This window comes from Leuresthes tenuis, unplaced genomic scaffold, assembly GCF_036924035.1.
Source record: "Leuresthes tenuis unplaced genomic scaffold, fLeuTen1.0.hap1 SCAF_7, whole genome shotgun sequence".
NCBI lineage: Eukaryota > Metazoa > Chordata > Actinopteri > Atheriniformes > Atherinopsidae > Leuresthes > Leuresthes tenuis.
Genome location: NW_027325361.1, coordinates 26,332,145 through 26,354,178, shown reverse-complemented (window position 1 = coordinate 26,354,178; position 22,034 = coordinate 26,332,145). Strand labels below are relative to the sequence as shown.

General features: G+C 41.5%; 1 protein-coding gene across 1 annotated transcript in view; it reads right to left on the bottom strand.

The window, feature by feature from the left end:
* The window catches only part of gng12b (guanine nucleotide binding protein (G protein), gamma 12b), a 55,307-nt gene that overhangs the window by 1,033 nt on the left and 32,240 nt on the right, over positions 1 to 22,034 (bottom strand). The window lies entirely within an intron of this gene.

Here is a 22,034-nt window from a genome sequence, read left to right as displayed (position 1 = left end):
AACAGGATGCAAAACACAGAACTTGGAAAAAGCTAAAGTGAAGCACCTAAATACATTTCAAAGAGAAAGATTGTACTTTCACCCAACTAATTATGGAACCATTTCAGTTACTATTTTTAGGAAAAGGATTAGACATAAATAATAATATGACAAAGTTTGACATTATAACACGAGTTAAGATTCTAAGTTAAATAAGTAGGCTCCATCATGTGGAAACCATTAAGCTTTGCAGATTGTGTGCCTTAATATCTTTTCAAGAGGAAACTCTCAACATCTAAAACTAAATGTTGGAAAACAGAAACTTTAAGGTGTAGAGTTTCTTTTATCACTAAATAGTAACACCATGTGTTGTTCTGGCCACAATGCATGTTTACACAAAAATGCCATTGTAATCTGTTTTATATCAGTTAAGATGGTCTGGTCAGTTAATAATTGACTAGCTAATGATAAAAATCCAGTAGGGGAAAAAAAGATTTAGCAATATGACTGTTAATATAGGAAACAAAGTAACACTTAAGTCTTTACTATTTCGCTCAACATTTCTAAGCCATTAATCTTAGAAATTACTAAGAAATGTCAAAACTCAATGTACTGTATAACTTCTCAGAAGTGACTGTTGGCCTAATCTGAAACTGACTCATTGTACGTAAAAGATTCAACCTAACAGACTCCTGTTGCACAATTCCCACTTCCTTGGTTGTGCTTTTACATCACTCCCTGAACTGCTCAAAGGGGAGGCTGCAGAGTTGCTATTTTCTACATTTCATTTGCGCCAACTGCTGAGCACAGCTCTAATAACTTGAATGAGAAGCAGACCCTATTTAAAGCCTTAATTTTCCTGTCTGTTTTCTGCACACACTGTCACTTATTAAAAAGACCAACCGCTTCTAATGCAAGACAAACACAACACGGTGTGTACTTAGTTTATAGTGGAACACAGCGCACTGTTGTGCAATAAATAAGAAATCCTCTGTGTCTGCAATGATGGCACACCTCTGATAATTCATAGCTCTTGTTCCTGGAACAAATGAAGACAACCTACCGGAAAGTGTCTCAGTGGGACTGACCAAAATCATCTCTGGCATGTGGTGGAGTAAATGTTTGTTTTGTGTTCTGATGTGCAGGATATCATGGAGGAAGGGAGCATGCTGAAACGGAAGTGAGATGAATCATGGGCAACTGCAGACCCGACTACAGAGAGGAGACAAGATCGAGTCCCTCTAATCCCCCCACCCACTCCCCTTCCACTTCCTGCACAGGAAACAGTATTGCCAGTTACCTTACAATGTATAAATGATTAAATATGGGGTGGAGGCCTTGGAAAAATAAGCAACACAAAGAGTAGTAACCATAGAAAGAGTGCTGTAGCTGCAATTAATAATAAATTGAATTGGAATTCTGCAACATTTTTTAAGGTAGCTTTCCTCAAGACTATATGCTGACATTAAAAACACAAGCAATTTACAGTTTACAGTCAGACTGGATTACATAATCTGTTGCTTTAGGTTTTGCTTTCGTGACCTTTGGGCTCATTGTTTCAAGGAACTTCGCACTTCATCTTGTGCCTCTCGTGTCAACACAGCTGGTGCGTTTAAATACAGAATTGCAGCAATAAGGGGTGTGTGCCTGCAAGGGAAAACCATAAACCTCATAGCAGTACTGGTAATTAGCCCTCTACAATGTCTGCACAGACAATGGGTGACGTCAGCTATTATAATGCAAGATCCTTGAAAGTGGAACTTTTTGAACTTGTGACCTCAGAGCACTTGGTCATACAGACTTATTGATGGTCAAATGTTTCTAGCCTTTTGATTTTTGATATGCAATTCTAAATAATCCCTTTATGAGATAAAATCAAAATGAAGAAGATGTTACAGACAATAATTAATGCATCCATACCCGTTCTAGTGTGACCAGTATATCAAAAATTGAAGTTAAGTGGATTAAGATGGAAACAATGCTAATCTAAGTTCACCTTTAGGCCTTACCATGTAATGCCTAAATTGCAAAAAAAAAAAACACACCTCTATGCCACTCTACTGTCCTCAGTTAGCATGTTAACTGTTAAAGTTTATGAGGGTACAAGTAGAAAAAGAAAGAAGAGGACTTTTTTGTAAGGGTTGCCAAGATAACTCAATCTTATTGCACTCAATGCGGTTACATGTGCGCCATCGGATCGGATTAATGGCTAAATTACAATAAAATTGAGTTATTCAGTTCATGTAGACACCTTAATCTAACAAGAAATCGAATCGGATTGGGTTAATTGCGATCGAATGAAGCCCCCGAGATAACTCGATCCAAATGCCCACTGAACGTGCATGTGGACGACAGTGGATCGGATCGACGGTCTGCGCATGCTCGAGATTTTTTCCCGCAATCGTCACGCGGAAGTCCAAGGAGACAATCTTACCTGTTATTGTCGCCACCGTCGGAAAGAAATAAACAACGCGATGGAGAATGCGCTGTTGTGCATCGCGTTTGTGCCATAACCATACTCATCATAAATGTAGAGGGATGTAGCTTCATCTTACTCTTCGTTTGCCATCTTTCTCGAATGCCTTAGTTTTGTTGTTGTTGTTGGTGGTGAAGATGTCAACCGGACTGTGGCTCTATTAGCGATAGTTGAAATGGGTACAGCACTACCTATCTTGACATGCTTTGTACCAGTGATTCGATTCATTCATCACCATATATCCTTGGATAATTACCCTTGCTCAGATAAGGAGCATAACCCAACTATAGCTATAATCGAGTTAATCTCATCATGTAGACCCACTGAATGCTGCAAACATGAGTGGATCAAAATTTCTCCACAGCAACATGAGAGACCGATAACATCATACAGAAAACAGTTACTTTCAAGTTTTTCTGCTATGGTTTTACAAGCTGTTGTGTCATGCAGTGCACGTAATTTTGCACACACTCCTTCTACAGTTTGGCTTAGTTTTTGTTAAATATGTGGTCAAAATTTTCAGCTGACCCTATGTTAAAGCAGAGGGCACTATGCCACCAAGCAATACTACACAAGAAATTATTTAAAATATTCTCAAATATACCAAGAAACAAAAGCAAAATGTTCAGTTGATTTATAGATAGCTGATACTTCATCTACGCATCATTAGAATCTGTTTAAAATTAACAATGCCAGATGACAATGCTAGTTTTCTTACATGGTAGAACACTGAACATCTTTGGACTGTTGATTTGATAAAACAGGCCATTCGATGACATCACCTTAGATTTTGCTCAAATTATCATGGACGTTTTGGTAAATTTTTCAACATTTTAAAGTATTATTAAAATTATATCTTTCAGATTAACTGTGCATGTGAATTTAGCCTTCTTATTTGTAGTACTGTGTTTTACCAGTCAGTGCCTGTTCAACACAGCTCGTTCTGTGACTGTGTCAAAAAGAGAAATGCATACAATCTCTGTGATTGTACTGGAGTTGACGGAAATGCAGGTATTTGAGAATGTTCCTGCCACTCCACTCAGTGTGGTACATGGCTGTGAGAACTCTCAAGCTGTTTGCTCTCTCATATGGTGACAACATGTTTTAAAGATTGAGTGTAATTCTATTGAAACCCTAGCTGAAACTTCCCTTTTTGCCAGTGACTGATATCTTTATAAATCATGGGAAATGTCTCAACATCAAGTAAGATAATTCCAGAGTCACCATACAACATATAAAATTTCATAAGAAGAAAAAGTTACTCATTTTAACCCTTTAGCCCTATGGACCATGTAAATTAAGTAAACCCTTGCTGAAGGGTTTCTCTTAGTAAAACGATACCCATGAACCTTAAAGAGCCCATGTTATGATCATAACGGTCACCCACAAGTTTACAACATAATACAATAAACTCTCCCTGCTACCTACAAACTTGCCTCAGGACAACGGAAGCTCAAAAGCGTACCTCCCTGCAACAATTCATTACCAGCTGCTAGATTTTGTTAATTGCTTAGGAGCGTCTCTGCTGAGTTCAATAAATAACTGCAGGGTCATATAACAGCAGGATTCATATTTGCAACTCCAAAGCAAGATCAGTGTATGTATTCAATAATAAGTTCATTGAATATTCAGAAGTATGTATTCCTGACACAAAGAAAAGATCAATCAGGACCTAACTGTTCTTCTCTACACCTCAGCAGGTAAGCTGTCACACACAAAGTCACAGTATTATAGTATTTAGCCTTCAGATTAAAATACCTTTAATATGCACGTGAATGTTTCATGAAACTATATAGGATGTGACCTCTTTTATTACACTTGTTGGTACATAAACTAATGAAACTAACTTGTGAGTAAACAGTGGGCTGATTTGGACTAATAAGTCCAAAATTATTTAGTCTATCTTATGTGTTGTGGATCAGGATTAGACAGTGAAGGCTCATTCTTTCAGGGCAAAGTTGCCTGATTTGACATATTGTCTACATATTGAGTCAGAATGCCATCCCATATCTTCTCTTCTTGTTTGCATCTCTTGGTCTTGTTGGCACGTAGTTGAAACTTACTCCAGCTGGAAAATGTGTCTGAGGACAGACCATGTGTGTTTCATCTCACATACGCTTATCTTGACAGCAGAAGTATCTGAACCATGCACCGTGATTCAGCTTTTGGTCATTTTTGCAAACAAGCTTCCAAGAGAAAGGTGAAAACCATTTGCAGCAATAAAATCTTTCTGGAAAAATTGAGGTTGTTTAATGTGATTCACATATCAAGATATTATCACACTGCAACATGTAAAAAATAGGGGTAAGAAATAGAGATAGACCGATATGTTTTTTTCAGGGCTGATACCGATTATTAGTAGCCAAGGAGGTGAATAACCGATATTTGGAGACAATATTGACTTGCAGTAAAAGTGACAATATTGGCGTCAAAATTTTGAATAATACAAACTCCAACACTTAGATTTGTTTAAATGCCTTTAAGCATTTGTTTATTCAACAGATTTTCAAATGACAGAACATTTTAAAGTTTTTTTTTCTTAGAATTTTAAAACAAAAATGTCTAGTCTAACAAAAAGTGCAGGGAGCTTCAAGGCTCAGTAGCACCTCTTATAAAGTTAAATAAATAAATAGCTTCCAGAAATTTTATAAAGTAAATACAACAAAGTTAATAAAATCTGCGCAGAAATGTGATCTCAAATCAATTAGTAGTCCCAACTGAACAGCACCAGATTGTGGTGTAAAAAGCATAGTTGTTCAGCGTGCTCTCCAGTGAGACGGCTTCTCTTGCTCTCATAAATTGCAGAGACTTCACAGAAGACGTGCTGACTTGGGACTGATGATGGTGGTGCACAAACTAGCACTACTTATTAGTTTTGCAAGTAGCTTGAAGAGCGATTCATTATGTCTCCACCAATGGAGTGGGTCCCCTTTCCACCTTTCACCACAAATTGCAAGGTGTGCGCTGTGCAGCCGAGGTCTGGCTGAGGTCAGCAAGCCTCATTTCCTTCATATTCAATATTTCAATATTTGCTCCAATGTCTCGAAGCACTAGTGCTACACAGTCTTCAAGCATACTGAAGAATGTCTCCTTCAGGTATTCCCCAGTTTGAGACCTATGCATCGCTATTGTGTTTAAGACGACATGCTTTCTTGTCCATTCAGTGTTAATGAAATGGCATGTCAGGCTCATGAGAGACTCTGTCATACCAGACCAGCAGTCTGTGGTGAAGTAGAAATAGTAGCCAGCATTCTCTGATTGAATCAGGGCTTTGATCTAGTCCATAACCTTGTGGTGAACTTCTTGCAGCTTTTCAATTCTGTAATACTTTTCACTTTTCAGTGCATATCGTGGCTCTGCTGCAGCCATGAGGCGATTAAAGCCGACATCAGACACCACCGTGACTAGTTTGTCCATTAGTTTCGACCTGTCATCTGCTTTTGTCCACTTTTGTTGTTTCTGAAACATGTCCTTTATTGTTGGCTGAGATGAATTTGCATCATCCTGAAAATAGTAAGATTCTCGTTTCAGGGTGATGAATCCTAAGATGGGACCACAGGTTTGAAGTATTTTTGTTTTTTCCCCATTGTTGCTGCCATGCTGACACTTTCATTGCATATATTACAAACTTCCTTCCCTGGTGTTGGGTAATACTCCCATACTGCACTTTTAAACTTAAGTCTAACCATCTGCAAAAAGGGTTTGAAAAAAAGAGAGAGAGTTAACAGTGGCCACATGCTGACTCATCATGCTTAATTTCTTAATTTATTACAGCATTTGGGAAGCCCGTAGTTGATTTTATTATGTAAATGTTATATTTTAATATGTGATAGCAGGCATCTGGGGTTGAAAGTCTCGATAAAGCATAAGGTTGAAAGAGCCGCACGCGGCTTGTAGCCGCGGGTTGCCAATTCAATTCAATTTATATAGTGCCAGATTACAACAATTGTCATCTCAAGGCACTTAAATAATATAGTCCAATTCAAGCCAATTGGAATTCAATTCATTGTAATCATAATCCAATTAATTCATATAGAGCCAATTCAAAAAATAATATCCTAGCTAAGGAAACCAACAGATTGCAACGAAACTTGTCTTCAGTCCAATCTCCCGTCCTGAGCTTGCCTGTGGTGACTGTGGAAAGGAACGACTCCCTTTTAACAGGAAGAAACCTCCGTCAGAACCAGACTCAGGAAGGGTGGCCATCCGCCTCGACCAGCTGGGGTTTGAGAAGACAGAAAAGAGGGGGGAAAAATACCATAATACCATTCAAAGGATACCTGTTGGAACAGGGAAACACAAGTTAATAACCACAATAATGTCACATGTACATAAAATCAATTGTGAAATTAAACAGGGGGAAAAAGAGAGCAAAGTGAGGAAAGGTGTGACAGATGAGGTCCCCCAGCAGTCTAAGCCTATAGCAGCTTAACTATGGGATGTTTCAGGTTTACCTGAGCCATCCCTAACTATAAGCTTTATCAAAAAGGAAAGTTTTAAGCCTAATCTTAAAAGTGGAAAGGGTGTCTGCTTCCCGGACATTTACTGGCAGCTTATTCCACAAGAGAGGGGCCTGATAACTGAAGGCTCTACCTCCCATTCTACTTTTAGAAACTCTGGGAACAACAAGTAAACCTGCAGTTTGGGAGCAAAGTGCTCTATTAGGAAAATATCTTGCAATGAGATCTTTAAGATATGATGGAGCTCGTTCATTAAGAGCTTTATATGCGAGGAGAAGAATCTTAAATTCTCTTCTGAATTTAACAGGGAGCCAATGAAGAGAAGCTAAAACTGGAGAAACATGATCTCTCCTGTTAGTTCTAATCAGAACTCTGGCTGCAGCATTTTGGATCAGCTGGAGGCTTTTCAGAGAATATGTGGGACAGCCCAATAATAAGGAATTACAGTAGTCCAATCTTGAAGTAACAAATGCATATACTCATTTCTCTGCATCACCCTGAGACAGGATGTTCCTGATTTTAGCAATGTTACGAAGGTGAAAGAAGGCAGTCCTCGAAACCAGTTTTATATGTGCGCCAAATGATAAATTCTGGTCAAAAATAATTCCAAGGTTCCTCACTGTAGAACTAGAAGCCAAGGAAATACCATCTAGAGTAACTATATAACTACACAATTTCTCCCTGAAGCGCTCAGGTCCAAAGAGAACAACTTCAGTTTTGTCTGAATTTAAAAGCAGACGGTTCTGAGTCATCCAGGTCTTTATGTCTTTAAGACAGGCTTGTAGTCTGACCAACCTGTTGGTTTCATCTGGTTTCATAGATAAGTACAGCTGAGTATCATCAGCATAACAATGGAAATTTATGCCATGCTGTCTAATAATGTTACCTAATGGAAGCATGTACAAAGTAAAAAGAATTGGTCCAAGCACAGAACCCTGAGGAACTCCATAACTTACTCCAATGTGTGAGAAAGATTCTTCATTTACAAGAACAAACTGGAATCTATCCGATAAATATGACTTAAACCAGCCTAATGCAGTTCCTTTAACCCCAATAACATGTTCAAGTCTCTGTAACAGAATGCTGTGATCGATCGTATCAAATGTAGCACTGAGATCCAACAGGACAAGCACAGAAACAAGTCCGCTATCAGAGGCTAAGAGGAGATCATTGGTAACTTTCACCAGTGCTGTTTCTGTGCTATGATGCACTCTGAATCCTGACTGAAACTCTTCAAACAGATTATTTCTATGTAAATGATCACAAAGTTGAACTGCAACTATTTTTTCAAGAACTTTATACAAAAAAGGGAGATTGGATATAGGTTGATAATTAGCCAACACTTCTGAATCAAGAGTAGGTTTTTTAAGTAAAGGTTTAATTACAGCAACCTTAAAAGTCTGAGGTACATATCCTGTCAACAAAGACCGATTGATCAAATCCAATATGAAAGTGTCAATAAAGGGGAAAACCTCCTTGAACAGTCTGGTTGAGATTGGGTCTAAAATACAAGTTGATGGTTTAGAAGAGACTGTTGCTGTTGTTAGGTCAGAAAGATCAACTGCTTTACGAAGTGCTTTCTTATACGTTATTAAACTATCTTTCCAGACTAATTGAGACTCTTCTAAATTAGAGGAACGCCACTGTCTATAGCCACGATCCCTGCTATAGCTAAGAAATAGTACAATAGCAATAGGAGAGACTCACACTATTCTGTGGCCATCCCCTTAACGTGCTTCCCTGCAATAAAACTGGACTGAATTGAGTTCATTAGGTTTTTACTCTCTATCTCACTCACTCACTCACATACATACATCTGGAGGGATTGCGAGCGAGCTGTTTATATAACATTATTTGGCTCACAGGAACGTTACTAGTAGTTGTGAGTTATGGAGGGCTAAGATGTTTATTACAATTTCGAGAGAGTTTGCTGACTTAAATTACTTCCGAGACATATATCTGCTCTTCTCTTCTCTTCTCTTCTCGACAAAACAGTTTCTCTCTGTCGTGTGCATGCACAGCTCTCACTGTTGATTGGCTGTTACCTGGCTCTGTGTATAACCAATCAGATGGTTCCGTGGGTGGGACAATGCTGGAGACAGAGTAGAGACTACTGGCGGAGAGGCGCGGCTGCATCAAAGTCAAAATAACCCGGTGTGAAATTCATCTCTTATCGGCCATCAGATTAAAAAAAAAAAAAAAAAAAAAGGCCGAAAATCGGCTCCGATAATCGGCCCGGTCAATAATCGGTCTATCCCTTGTAAGAACATGTATGCATTGTAAATGAAAATGTGACAGAAATGTGCTCAAATGTGGATATTCTGAGTGGCTGGTTATAGTTCAGTGGTTCACTTGACTGCCCTATGCGTACTGGTATCAAAAGGACATTTTGCTGTTTTCGTGGTTGGATTGATAACAGCTGCCATGATTACTTTGACATATTGGAAAGTGGCCAACTTTCTCTACTCAAAAGACTGAATGAATTCAGATGGTAAATTAAGTTTGTTTTAAAGCTATGTCTTGGGATGTATTGGCAATGTCATCAAGGCCTTATTTTTTTTGTTCATAGTTTCAAATAAAAAAAAGAATAAGAAAAAAATCAGTGTTAATCACCACAACATCACGCAGCTATGGTAAATGATAGCATACTCTGGCTTCCTCCCATCATCTAAAAACAAGTTAGATTAATTGGTAATTCTAAACTGACCCTGGGTTTGAGTGTGACAGTGCATGGTTGTTTGTCTCACTTGTCTCTGTGTGGCCCTGTGATGGACTGGCGATCTGACCAGGATGAATCCTTTCACCCTGGGATAGGCTCCTGTGACCCTGAAGGTTGTTTAAGGAAAACAGATAAATAAATGCATTTTTTTTTTTTTTTTTTAAATAAAACGTCAGTCTAATAAATACATGAAAAAGGAAACCACTATCCAGTAAAACAAACACAAACAAGCAGGGAATATTTAACAAGACAGGGTGTGTGATTCTCCAGATGTCGCCTGTGACTTTAAAATCCTACTAGTTGAAAGAAAGTCTGCAATGCCTTCAGCTATGGTGAGCCTGTCTGCATCTAGCGTGAGTTCTTATGCGTAGCAAATGTAAACATGTGGCACACTGAAAGCATTGATTGAGTCTTTCATCAGAGATGTTTCTTTGATATGGCTTCAAGGATTTCCACAGGTGGGCTCTCACTGTGCCAGCAGAAAGGACCTGAAGAGTTGGCCCTGTGCTTTGTAACACTACACAGTGCTTAGATCTGCTGCCTAAACAAAAACTCTTAACATTCTTTCACTAGATTAAAATGAGCCAGGACTAATGAACTTCATTACCTGACAGAATTTATTCTGTCATCATCTGAGCCTTTGTACAATTTGTTGGACAACTCAAGCAACTTAGGTATCAGTATCTTAAAAATGGTATGATTACTGTTATCACTACATGCATTTCAATTTTGTTTTTAGTAACATGACAAATTTTTACATTAGCTGAGCATAAACTTATTTTTTTTTTTTAAAACAGTATTTATTTTCCTAAATTTAAATGTTTTAATTGTTCAAATGAATACAATAATAAACAACTGGATAACAATATCTTGTGGTAGGAAGACACAGAAGATATATAGATTTTCAGACTAATTTGATGAGCATTCTATAGTGGACAACTGGTGCATGACCAATGTTGCAGGTGGAGGTTGCACTCGAGACTTTTTATTCTGGGTGGCAAGGACAGACTTTTTGGTGAAAATTGTTTTGATTACAGAGAATATCAAGCACAGATCTATTGTGAACATCTTGTCCAAAATGGGGGGGGGGGGGGGGGGGGGGGGGCATGGATGGTACTGACTAGGTACTTTAGATCCTCTAAATGCGGCAAAGACAAAATGTTGAAATCTTACATTCCTATAATTCAAGTGTTTCTCAATCAAAAGAGCTCCGTTTTACGACAAGATTTTCACATACCAATATTTTGTGATGTCACTTTCCACTCTGCATCAAATACTGCAGTTGGTGCATTACATGACTGATGCCAGAGAACTGTGTTTACTGAGGAACATTGAGATAATGCGTGCCTGTGGTTTGGACAAATATAAAATGGTAATATGCAACTTAGGTATCTCCGTCACCATATCATATCAATCTGTTGTTCACAGACTATTATGGCTGAAATGTTTCACCAACTAAAAAAAAAAAATAAAAATGTCTTGCATAACGTCAGGGACATCAGGACACAAATGCAGGGCCTTTTCAGATTCAAAAAGTTTTCTTTAAATAAACAGCACAGCAAGGCAAGAGGAGGATCTCCAAGCAGAGCAAAGAATAAGGCTGTGGAAGTCCTAAGCGCTCTCCTCAGTAACTATGGCGGAGGACGAGCGCAGCTATGAAAGTTACAAAACATAAACCGCTCCAACTCAGGAGGAAAACAGAAACGCTATGAACAATAACAAACAAACTCTCACGCTCTCCTAGTGAGGTGGATTTAAACGAAAGACGCACTCTTAAAAACAGAGGCACTATTAAACTAAACAATGACTATAGGCACACCTTTAACGGCGGCATAAAAGATCTTTACGAACAAAACACAAATCGCTCTAACGGAGGTTTCTATGAAACATTAACCAAACCAAAAATCTCTCCAAATGGGAGGAACAAAACAATGAAACTATGAAACTTACCGTTTTGAATAAATAAACTATGAATAAGAATAAATAACAAAACAAGATGGCTCTGCAGGAGGCTCGCTTCACTGCAGGCTCGTGGAAACTGTGAAATCTATGGCTCAAGACAAAGCTAGTAGTAAAGCTCGTGACGGAGACAACATATTGGCACAAGACAAGGGCAACGCAGACTATTTGAACACATGAGGGACCAAGGGGAACAGGTGGAAACACTTGGGAATCAGGGAAGACAATGAGACGCTTGACACGGGAGGAAGGGCAAAGATACCTGAAACGAGAGGGGAAAGTTAGTGATTTTTCAAAATAATGACGAGACAAGACATGAAACAGAACGTAAATCGTGACACATAACTTGCATCCATAGTGTAATAGAAGAACATGCAAAAAAAAAAAACTCTTCCCAAAGTGAAAGCAGGCTTTTGTGTCACCAAAATGATTAGTTATCAGCTGCGCAGTTCTAAAAATGTTGGCCCCGGGACACAGCTCCGTTTTCTGTCTGATACACTGCTAAATTGCCTAGCAACAACAGAGGTGGCCTCCACAGTCCGAGTCAGGATCTGTGTTTGCCTCTACAATAAGCTCTGAGGCTTTGGCACATTTGAGAGGCACAGTGACAATGCAGACAGTCTATTTGTATTGTGCCACACTCGCAACGGTTGTTTGTGAATTGTGTAGAATAGAGGCAACTGGGGTGGGAGTCCAGAGCTTTTACAAGTTTAACTGTGCCCTCATGAGCTCTAATCTCAGACAGCCTGATACTATCTGGGAGCCAGACTGTCCAGTCAGGCGTGCAGGGGAAAGAGAGGGAGGCCTCCCAAACAGAAACAAACACACAGTGTCTCTGTGAAATTTTAGTGGTGACAACTTGCATGACTAAGGCAGCAATAGTCCAATGTGTGTAAGAATATTATCAATTACCAGCTTTGATTGTGACAGATTTTTTTAAAAAGTTTCATGGGTGCTGTCCAAACTGCTTTCAAGACCTAACTGTGTGAAGTCGGTCAGTTTCCACAAGAAAAAAGTTATTCTCCAACACTTCATACACATCGTGCAGAGAGTTATAATGAATGACATCCATGGATTAGCACTGTCTTTGAAGTTTTGGCAAATTTTCGTTTACACATGTGTAATTAAATTGAAGCCAAGCAGAAAGAAAGCCTCAAATAAGGCACTGCTCCCTTCTACTATCACATCATGCAAAAGCTCAGTTTCCTCACTGCTGTGTTTTGATTGTTTTCCAAAAAACTGTAGCTTCACTTTTTTAGGTTATAAGCTTTTATTTGCGACATGCAGAAAAAGAAAGAGGATGACATGAAGAAAGTGCTTCACCAGGTCAGGAGTTAAATCTGGACTGCCAGATGCAACACAGTGTGCCAGCAGCTGCTTCTATAAAAACAGAAATGCTGTCAAACAGATGTATGAGGGTAGGAGTTATCAAGCAAACCCATTGTATGCAGAAGTCATGTTGAACAACTGATAAAATATCACTACAACTGCTTGCAGGACTTTCAAACTTTTTATACATACATTAGTGTCTCCCAGAGGCTGACTTGTAATGACTTTGGCGTTCTGCTAACTTTCCTTCTAGCAACATCATGATGTTGGCATTGCTAGCAATGGAAGCTTTACCCTGTTCTGTGTTACTGCTAGCAGATGTTAGGATGCCAACATACTATAATGGCAAACATGGTTAAATCCATCGTACAGCAACACAGAGCTACTAGCGTGACTAAAGACTTACAGGGGACACTCAATGCAAGCAAACAAATTTAATATTTTGGGGGACAAGATAAAGGCCATTCATTTGAATGATAACTAATAATCTGATATGATAAAATGTGTATATATACATTTATACACACATGTATATAATATGTATAAATGTATTTCCTTGTTTGTCATGAAGTGAAGAAGAGGTTTAATTGCGAACTATTGTCTGGGGGAAAAGTAAATCCAATTTTAAAATCAGTTTCTTGATGACAATGAAAACTAGACTACTGAGCAACGATCTTGGAACCACAAGTTAGGTTGGGAACATTCTTCGTAATGTAACAGACTGCCTTGGAGTTTTTAATAAGTTAATTAATTAACTAATATTTCTAAAACTGTATATATTTAAAATACAGCCTACTCATTAAAAGTCTTCAGCCTGTAAGGATGGAGAAATTTAAACAATTTCGAAGGAAATGCAGTTTGGGATTGGGGCTCTGCAAGGTTAATTCTGTCTTGTCCCAAACTTTAATATCTTACTTAGATATTAGAAACTTGTTTTTTTAACACAGCAAACAGGGAAGTTTCTTGGCTCCAGTGGAATGCCACAAAAGGCTCCATTAGAGAGTCCTCAGGGAACCGCTGAGTGTAACAGTTAATGAACCCTTAGTCTGGCCTGTCTGTTCCATGATCTGACACTATGTGAACCGTCATGCTGCCTTTGCTTTGCTTTGCTTTGCTTTGTCTTGACATTCACAATTAGTCAGAGATAACAAAGGTACACAAAGTGGCTCCAAGAGCAGAGAGCTAAAAATCTGTTTTTCATGTGATTTTGCTTCACAAGGTAAAACACGAGTGTGTGTGGCCGTCTGTGCATCGGTGCTTGTGAATTCTCTACATCCAAGGTGTGTCATACTTTTTCTTGAGTGGGAGACATGAAAGTGGTGTGTTTTTTTTGTGGAGTTGATATCACCGCACAAATACACCAAGCTGTCTCCACCCTACCATAGGAGAAAAACTCCCACCACTAAGAAAAAAAAAAAAACATTCAGCAATAGTCTGCTTTTGTTGAAATCCCCCTAGGAAGGAAAAGTGAGTGGGATGGAAAAAGAGAGAAAAAAAGACTCTCCAACTAACTACTATTTCCTGGAGCAGTCCTAGAACTACAATTGTCTCTCCGACAACTGAGCTTTGTCTAGACAGAAACTAACGCTCTGCTCACCAGATAGGAATTTAGTGAACCCACAGCTCCTCACACCACCTTTAGCCTGCTGCTCTCACATGGAACAGAACAAACAAGTCACAGCTCCATTGTCACAATAATTCAGCACTTGCAGTCCCACCCAACTGCATGTCTCCATCACATAGAAACACAATATAAAATATTCTTTAAGAGTGCTTTCTGGACATAAAAATCAACCCTTTTAACTTTAAACAGGCAGAAAATTCACCTCAAATTGAGACACACTGATCAACTCATCACACTTTGCTTTTCTTAACATACAGCTTCAAAGCAAGTATCACACGTCGCATGATGTGATCTGAGGAGCATGAAGAAGCAAATAAGTTTTTAAACATGGTCGTTTGCTTAAGGATAAAGATCAACAACTCTTCCTGATACCGTTACATATACAGTACAGCTGATGCTTTCATGCCTCCAAGCTTATTAAAAACAAGTACTCTCACCTTTTCCACATTACCCCACACTAACATGCTCAAGTAAAAGCACCAAAACACACACACATATAGACATCACTTTTAATGCTTTCAGATTTAAGGGAATGAGAGTTCATGATGTCACAGGCTGCCTGCAGGGTGTAAAATTTTGTAATTTTGTAATTTTATCATATTACGAAATACCTCATGTGTAATTCTGTTTAACTCCTATAAGTTGCATACTCCCCCTCCATACCACCTTAGTTTCTCATTTTACATAGAAAATAAACAAACCCAAAAACGCAAATTTAGACCTGGTGCTTACATCCATGCATTTTTGGTGGTGATACAGTCACAAGTGGACAGTGCTAAATACAGGTGCAATCTTATCACTCAGGTCACATTCAGAGGTAGTCCAGGACACTTCTGTCTGCATTCTCATGATAATCTGAACTCAATCCGTCCTGGGAACACATTCTGGGACCGTTTACTAATCTGATGAGACTCCACACTGTCAGAAACCAGCAGGACACAGGATACAGATGCAGGGTTTTCACAATAAGTCAGTTTATTAATATAAACCACTTATAAGTCTCCAGGACAGAGAAATCAAGAGGCTGTGAAATACTAACACACTAAACTTACAAAATAACTAAACACACTCTCCTAAAGAGGCGGTACAAAATCAAAGACGCTCTCTCGGTAAACGGAGGCATGAAGAATAATACGAAACACAAAATCACTCCTTTAACGGAGGCACTATGGAAACTTAACAAGAACTATAACGCAATCGCTCCTTTAACGGCGGTGCTTTGAAACTTTAGCAAACAAAAGATCACTCCTAACGGAGGAAACCAAACATGCTGTGAAACTTGACGAGGCTAAACTATGGCTATGGATCAAAAGCTTACAAACAAAAACCACTCTGTTGGAGGGAACGCTTTCTCGCTTGGTCATGGAATATGTGAGTGAGGATAGCTGTATAAGGTGATATCCTGTATAACCGACTTGCTCATTTCTGTGCTTGCACAGCAGCCTGATAAGGAAATATCTCTGAGAACAACAGGTTGTAAAACTAGGACCGCACCCACAACGGTCTTCTGAAAGTAACGCCTTATACCAGTACACATACGCACACACATAGAGGAAGAGATAAGATATTGACGCACACACATCTCATAAGGCGGAGACTGAACTCAAGTCTATATAACATCACACCCCTAGACAACGACAGAGCTTTTCCGTACTTTGTGCTGTTCGCATGCATTGTACTGAACTGCTCTCCGCACTTTGCAAACTGCGCAAATAAAACTGTGATGATTCTTATATCGTCTCCTCTGTCTTCCTCCTTCACTGCATCAACGGACTCGGAAAGAGGTACAGGTTGACCTCAACAATTTTGGGGGCTCGTCCGGGATGTGGTGAGGAGAGGACGGAGTTCATTCGGATAAAAGATTCCTTCACGGTGACAGAGACGGGACACGAGCCGGCACGTTAACACAGAGGTAAGCAGAACCTGTTTTATCAAACTCTGCACATTGAATATTTTAAAACAACGTGTCCTGTCCTGAAACTGGTGGTTGAATCAGCAAAAGACGATAAGAATTAATGTCGAGAACTGCGTAAAAAAAAAAAAAAAAAAAAAAAAAAACTATAAAAGAAAAGTGAATATAAAAAGAGGATAAAACAGACTGTCTTTGGTCGTGGCGGACCCCACCGGTTGCCTGACGAGGAACCGGAAGCCTGAGAGGCTGCTGGGTTAGAGTCCCGGGGAGGTGAAGACACCCCGAATTCTACTGGGTTTGAGTCCCTGGGGTTAGAGTCCCCTAAAGTAGTATACTCTACGGAGTTGGGTTAGAGTCCCTTGAGGTTATACTCCTCATAAATTCTTGAAGTCTGTTTGGGGTTAGAGTCCCCTAAAGTAGTATACTCTACGGAGTTGGGTTAGAGTCCCTTGAGGTTATACTCCTCATAAATTCTTGAAGTCTGTTTGGGGCTAGAGTCCCCTATACTAGAGTACAGGAACAGGGTTCCTGAGGTATTTTTCTATAAGTGCATTTTGAAAAAGTTTGTGAAGATTTTAACGTGCTTTGTGTGTTTTGTATTTGTTTGAGAGAAATAAGGAGAAGCGGGCTGTGGGAAAAATAAAATTCTGAGGTGTCTAAAGGTGAATGGGTACATAAAACGGTGTCTTGACAAACTCGACAATCAGACAGAGGAAACCTAACGGTGATAACGTAATCTGTCTGAGCCATCGAAACCTAGCGGTGCTAACATAAGTGGCTTGGTTTGTCAAAAGGGTCAGTTGCTCGGGTGTTATGCCATACAAACTGACTGGCCGTTAATAAATCATCACCTTACAAGGCCTGTTGCTCGGACGTACGTCATACAAACCGGCTGGCCTCAGAATTTAGAAAAAGAGAAGTAAAATGGAGGGAGAGTTTGACAGGGAAATAGATGATGGGGGATGGGGCCCAGGTATGGGTGCCTGGAGGCCCCTCGAGCTGCAGTTAGAGAAATACCTTAAAAGCAGCAGGGGCAGTGTTACCTAAAAAGGGTAGGGACAGGAAATTAGCCGACATAAAGGGACAAGTGGAACAATTGGTGAGATATAAGGGCAAGAAAATGTCAGACCCCGGTCCGTTAGGGGCCTGGTTGTGGGAAAAGGAGAAAGAATGTAAGGTGAGGAAAGAAGAGCTGGCAGAGCAGGGACAAAAGGCAGGTGTGCTGCAACGTTCAAAATTAAAAAAGGAGGCGAAAGAGCAGGAGGAGCGACGACGGGGCTGGTCTGAGCTGGCGGTCTTCTGGCAAAGTGTGAGACATCTCCATGAGAACGCAGGAAAACCAGGAGGCAAACAAATGGTAACTGCACCTGACACTCCTACATGCCCACCTCCATATGCACCGCCTGCTGCACCGACACCAGGGTTATATCCCACACTATATGTGACTAGTGGTACACTTCAGGTTGGAGCCTCAGAAGAGACACTTGTAAGTGACAGTGTGACTGACGCAAGTGCAGCCACTCCTACAGCATCAATCTCTGAGACTTCAGTAAGGACAGGGACGACGTCCAAATCTTCTTATAACCCCTTCACAGGTGATAACCTTTCGGCGCCCCCAGACCCATTCTCGCAGAGACAGGCAAGAGAACAGGCTCCACAGCCCACGGTAGAACGAGAAGTCACACCACAGCCACGGAGGCAGGTCATGAGGGGAAGTGAGATTTCAGATTGTGAGGAGGAAGCAGAAGCAGCAGGGACAGCTTCTTTTCAAGGAAAGGGACAGTGGGAAGGTGAAAGACAAGAAGTACCAGTAAGTTTTAGCTTGGCAGGAACATGGAGGGAAGAGGAGGAAGATTCAGCCGTCAGGAAAGAGAGAGAGCTAGATGAGTTATGTCGGAGAGAGATAGAAGAGCTCTGTCAAAAAAGGGACGGACTGATGAGAAGTGTAGAGAAAGAAATGAAGGTGGCAGAGGAACTGACAGATACGATAGGCAGAAGAGTTAGCCAGCGCCGACGTGGTGGGACAATCCTTCCGGTCACAATGTACCCACTAACAGCAGTACCAGGACAAGGTGACCGGTACCGACCATTTACTATAGGGGACATACAGGCCATAGTGGAGAAATTACCACCTGTAGCCGAGGGTGGAAATTTGTGGCTCAGCAAATTGGATTCTCTGACGGCAGGACAGAAATTGGCATTGGGGGACTTTAGAGCTATTGCAGGACGATGCATGACGGGTGGGGACATGAGAGAAATTGAGACTATCGCTCATACAGACAGGGTGACAGATGACACCCCTTTCACGCATCATAGCACTGAAATAGGGAAAGCTATGAGAGAAAAATATCCACTACCTAACGCCACCGTAATGCCAAAGATGAGATGGGACCCCAAACAAAATCCCAGGGAGTATGTGGATCAGAGCAAGGATTTATGGTTGAAACACACAGGATGCCACCCAGGGAGAGCTGGAGCTCAGAGGGAGTGGTTTAGACAGGCTATACTGGATGGAGTGCCGGAGAATGTCAAAACAGCCATGGTTAATAACCCGGACATGCTCGGTGCTGAATCACATGTCTGGGAGAAACACTTAATTCACCATCTCACCCGTGCACAAGATAATACACAGAAAGAACAGGATGACTTAAAAGAATTGCAGGTTCAGCTGTTAAAATTACAATTAACGGAAGCCAGACAGAAATGTAATGATAAAAATAAAAAACAAAAAGGGGAAGCTGCGAGGGTCATGTTGGCTGCCGAGCCACCACAGGTTCCTGATTTGTTTCCGGTCCCACCATGGGTACCGCAGCCCCCATCAGGCGGGAGAAGACATGGGGGAGGACCAATGCGGGGTGGAGGCTTTGGGGGAAGAGGTCGGGGACTAAGGGGCGGTACAGGAAGAGGACAGTCAGGGGAGACTCGTTGTTGTTATCTCTGTGGAGACCCTAATCATTGGATAAGAAGCTGCCCACATAATCCAAGAGCACAGAAAGGTGTGGATAGTGGTCCTCCTGGGAGAGGCAGGGGTCGCGGCTCCGGACCTCCTGTTACTGCACCTATGTATCCTCAGCAGCCTTGGGGAGCAGCTGCTGCTGGTCAGTTCCCATTGTGGGACAATGGGGAGAACCCTGACCAGTCCGGTCAGTATTGACACACCCCACAGAGACTCTCAGACAGCATCACTACGGCAGAACCGATGCTGTCAGTTCAGATTGAGAAAAAAGATCTGCCTTTCTTGGTTGACACCGGAGCCACATGTTCCACATTGAAAGCTGTACCATCTGGTTCCCTGTCATCACGTACCATCACGCTTATGGGCTTCTCTGGGGAGAAAAAGACACTGCCGTTCACTAAGCCGCTACTCACCCAGGTGGGAAAACAGACTGTGACACATCCATTTGTACATTCACCTTCTGTACCGATGAACTTGCTGGGAAGAGATCTCCTGATAAAACTGGGGGTCACGATACTCTGCAGCGCCGATGGCCTGGTTGTTGTCATGCCTGATGGATCTCATTTGCCGTGCTCTGGACCGATGGAGAACATCACTGGTCAATATCTTGTGCAGCCAGTGAATGAACAATACGCGGACATATACTGGGGTCTATTACAGCCTGAAACATCTGAGCGGCGTGGTATCCTCTCGGCTTACCTCCAGTGGAAACCCTGGATTTCCCAACCCGAACCCTATGTCTCACCTCCCGATTCCCCCCATGTTACTCTATTTTATGATGGGTTACAGACAGATTGGTATCAGGAAAATTTAGTGGTTTACCTGCATTGACTTGGCTAATGCATTCTTTTGTCTTCCCTTGGCGGAAGACTGCAGGCACATTTTCTCGTTTTCGTATCAGCACAAGCAGCTACAGTACACCAGGCTGCCACAAGGGTTCGCTTTGTCCCCAGGGATTTTTAACCAGGTTTTAAAAGATATCCTGAGTGATTGCCCACTACCAGAGCAGGTGACTCTCGTTCAGTATGTAGATGATTTGTTGTTGGCAGCGCCCACTGCGGCTCTGTGTTTGGAAGCAACTAAAAATGTCCTTTTACATCTTGCAAGAACAAGGTTCAAGGTCAGCAAAGCCAAACTTCAGGTTGCACGGCGGCAGGTAGCGTTTTTGGGCAGGCAAATTTCCCAAAAAGGAGCAGGGCTCTCCCCTCAGCACAGGTCTACTATTCTCCATCACTCTAAGCCAGTGAAGGTAAAGGACATGTTGTCTTTCTTAGGGTTGACGGGCTATAGTAGGACTTACATAGCCAATTACACCGGCTTAACTAGACCTCTGCGGGCCCTAGTGAAAGAACAAGGCATGCGCAACCTGTCAGCGACCCTGAATTGGACTCAGGAGGCGGAGGAAGCCTTTATTGCACTAAAACAGGCCCTCTCCACAGCAGCAGACCTAGCTATATCCGATTATAGCTTACCATTCTACTTGGATGTCTCTGGAACAGAACTTTGCACTAATGGCGTCCTGTTCCAGAGAAAAGGGGGTGAGAGAGTAGTACTAATGTATATCAGTGTGATGCTAGACAATATGGAAAAGCGCCATCCTATGTGTACACAACAGGCAGCAGGGATAGCAAAGCTCATTCAAAAAACTGCACACATTGTCATGGGACATCAACTGCACATTCTGACCACACATAGCGTTGTGGCCTATGTGAACTCACAGACTTTTACGCTGACTGCTCTGAGACAAAGACGACTGAGCAAAATTCTCGAGGCACCAAACCTGACTTTCACTCATGAAGGCATAAACATGGCAGATCAGCTAGGAACAGGTGAGCCACATGAGTGTACGGACAGAGTGCAGAAAGAGGAGAAAGTACGACTGGACCTACAAACAGAACCGATACCAGGGGCCAGAGAACTGTACACAGACGGCTGTTGCTTCAGGGATGAACGAGAAGGACTGAAAGCAGCATATGCAGTTGTAGAAGACGTGCAAGGGGAACTGATCACACGACAAGCAGAGAGACTGGAAGGACAGCAGTCAGCACAAAGAGCAGAAGTATTGGCAGTAATAGCAGCACTGAGGCTAGGGGAAGGGCAGGAAGTAAAGCTAAAATCTGTGCACAGACCAAAATGAATTGGCTAGATGCGTTGCCCTTAGCCTTAATGTCCATCAGGAGCTCTGTTAATCAGTCCACAAGGTGTACACCACATGAGCTCCAGACAGGGAGAGCTTTTCCTGGACCTCAATTTAAGTTGCCAGGAACAGGACATATTGAACAACACCTAACCCACAAAATGTATTTCCATGAACTCCAAAGTCTCGTTGCAGAATTTTCAAAGCAGGTGGCGAGTAGCAGAGGAGAGGGCCAACCAGCGCCGGCTCCAGAGGCTGAGTGGGTATTGCTGAGGGTCATCAAAAGAAAGTGGTCGGAGCCAAGGTGGACGGGGCCCTATCAGGTGACCGAAAGGACCTCCCACGCAGTCCGAGTCAAAGGGAAAGGTGATACGTGGTTCCATTGGAGCCAGTGTGCGGCAGCCGAGGAACCTCAACGCTCCCTAGCAGCGACTCACCAGGCGCTGAAAGATTTGCACACTGTACCGGCTGGTACAGAGGAAA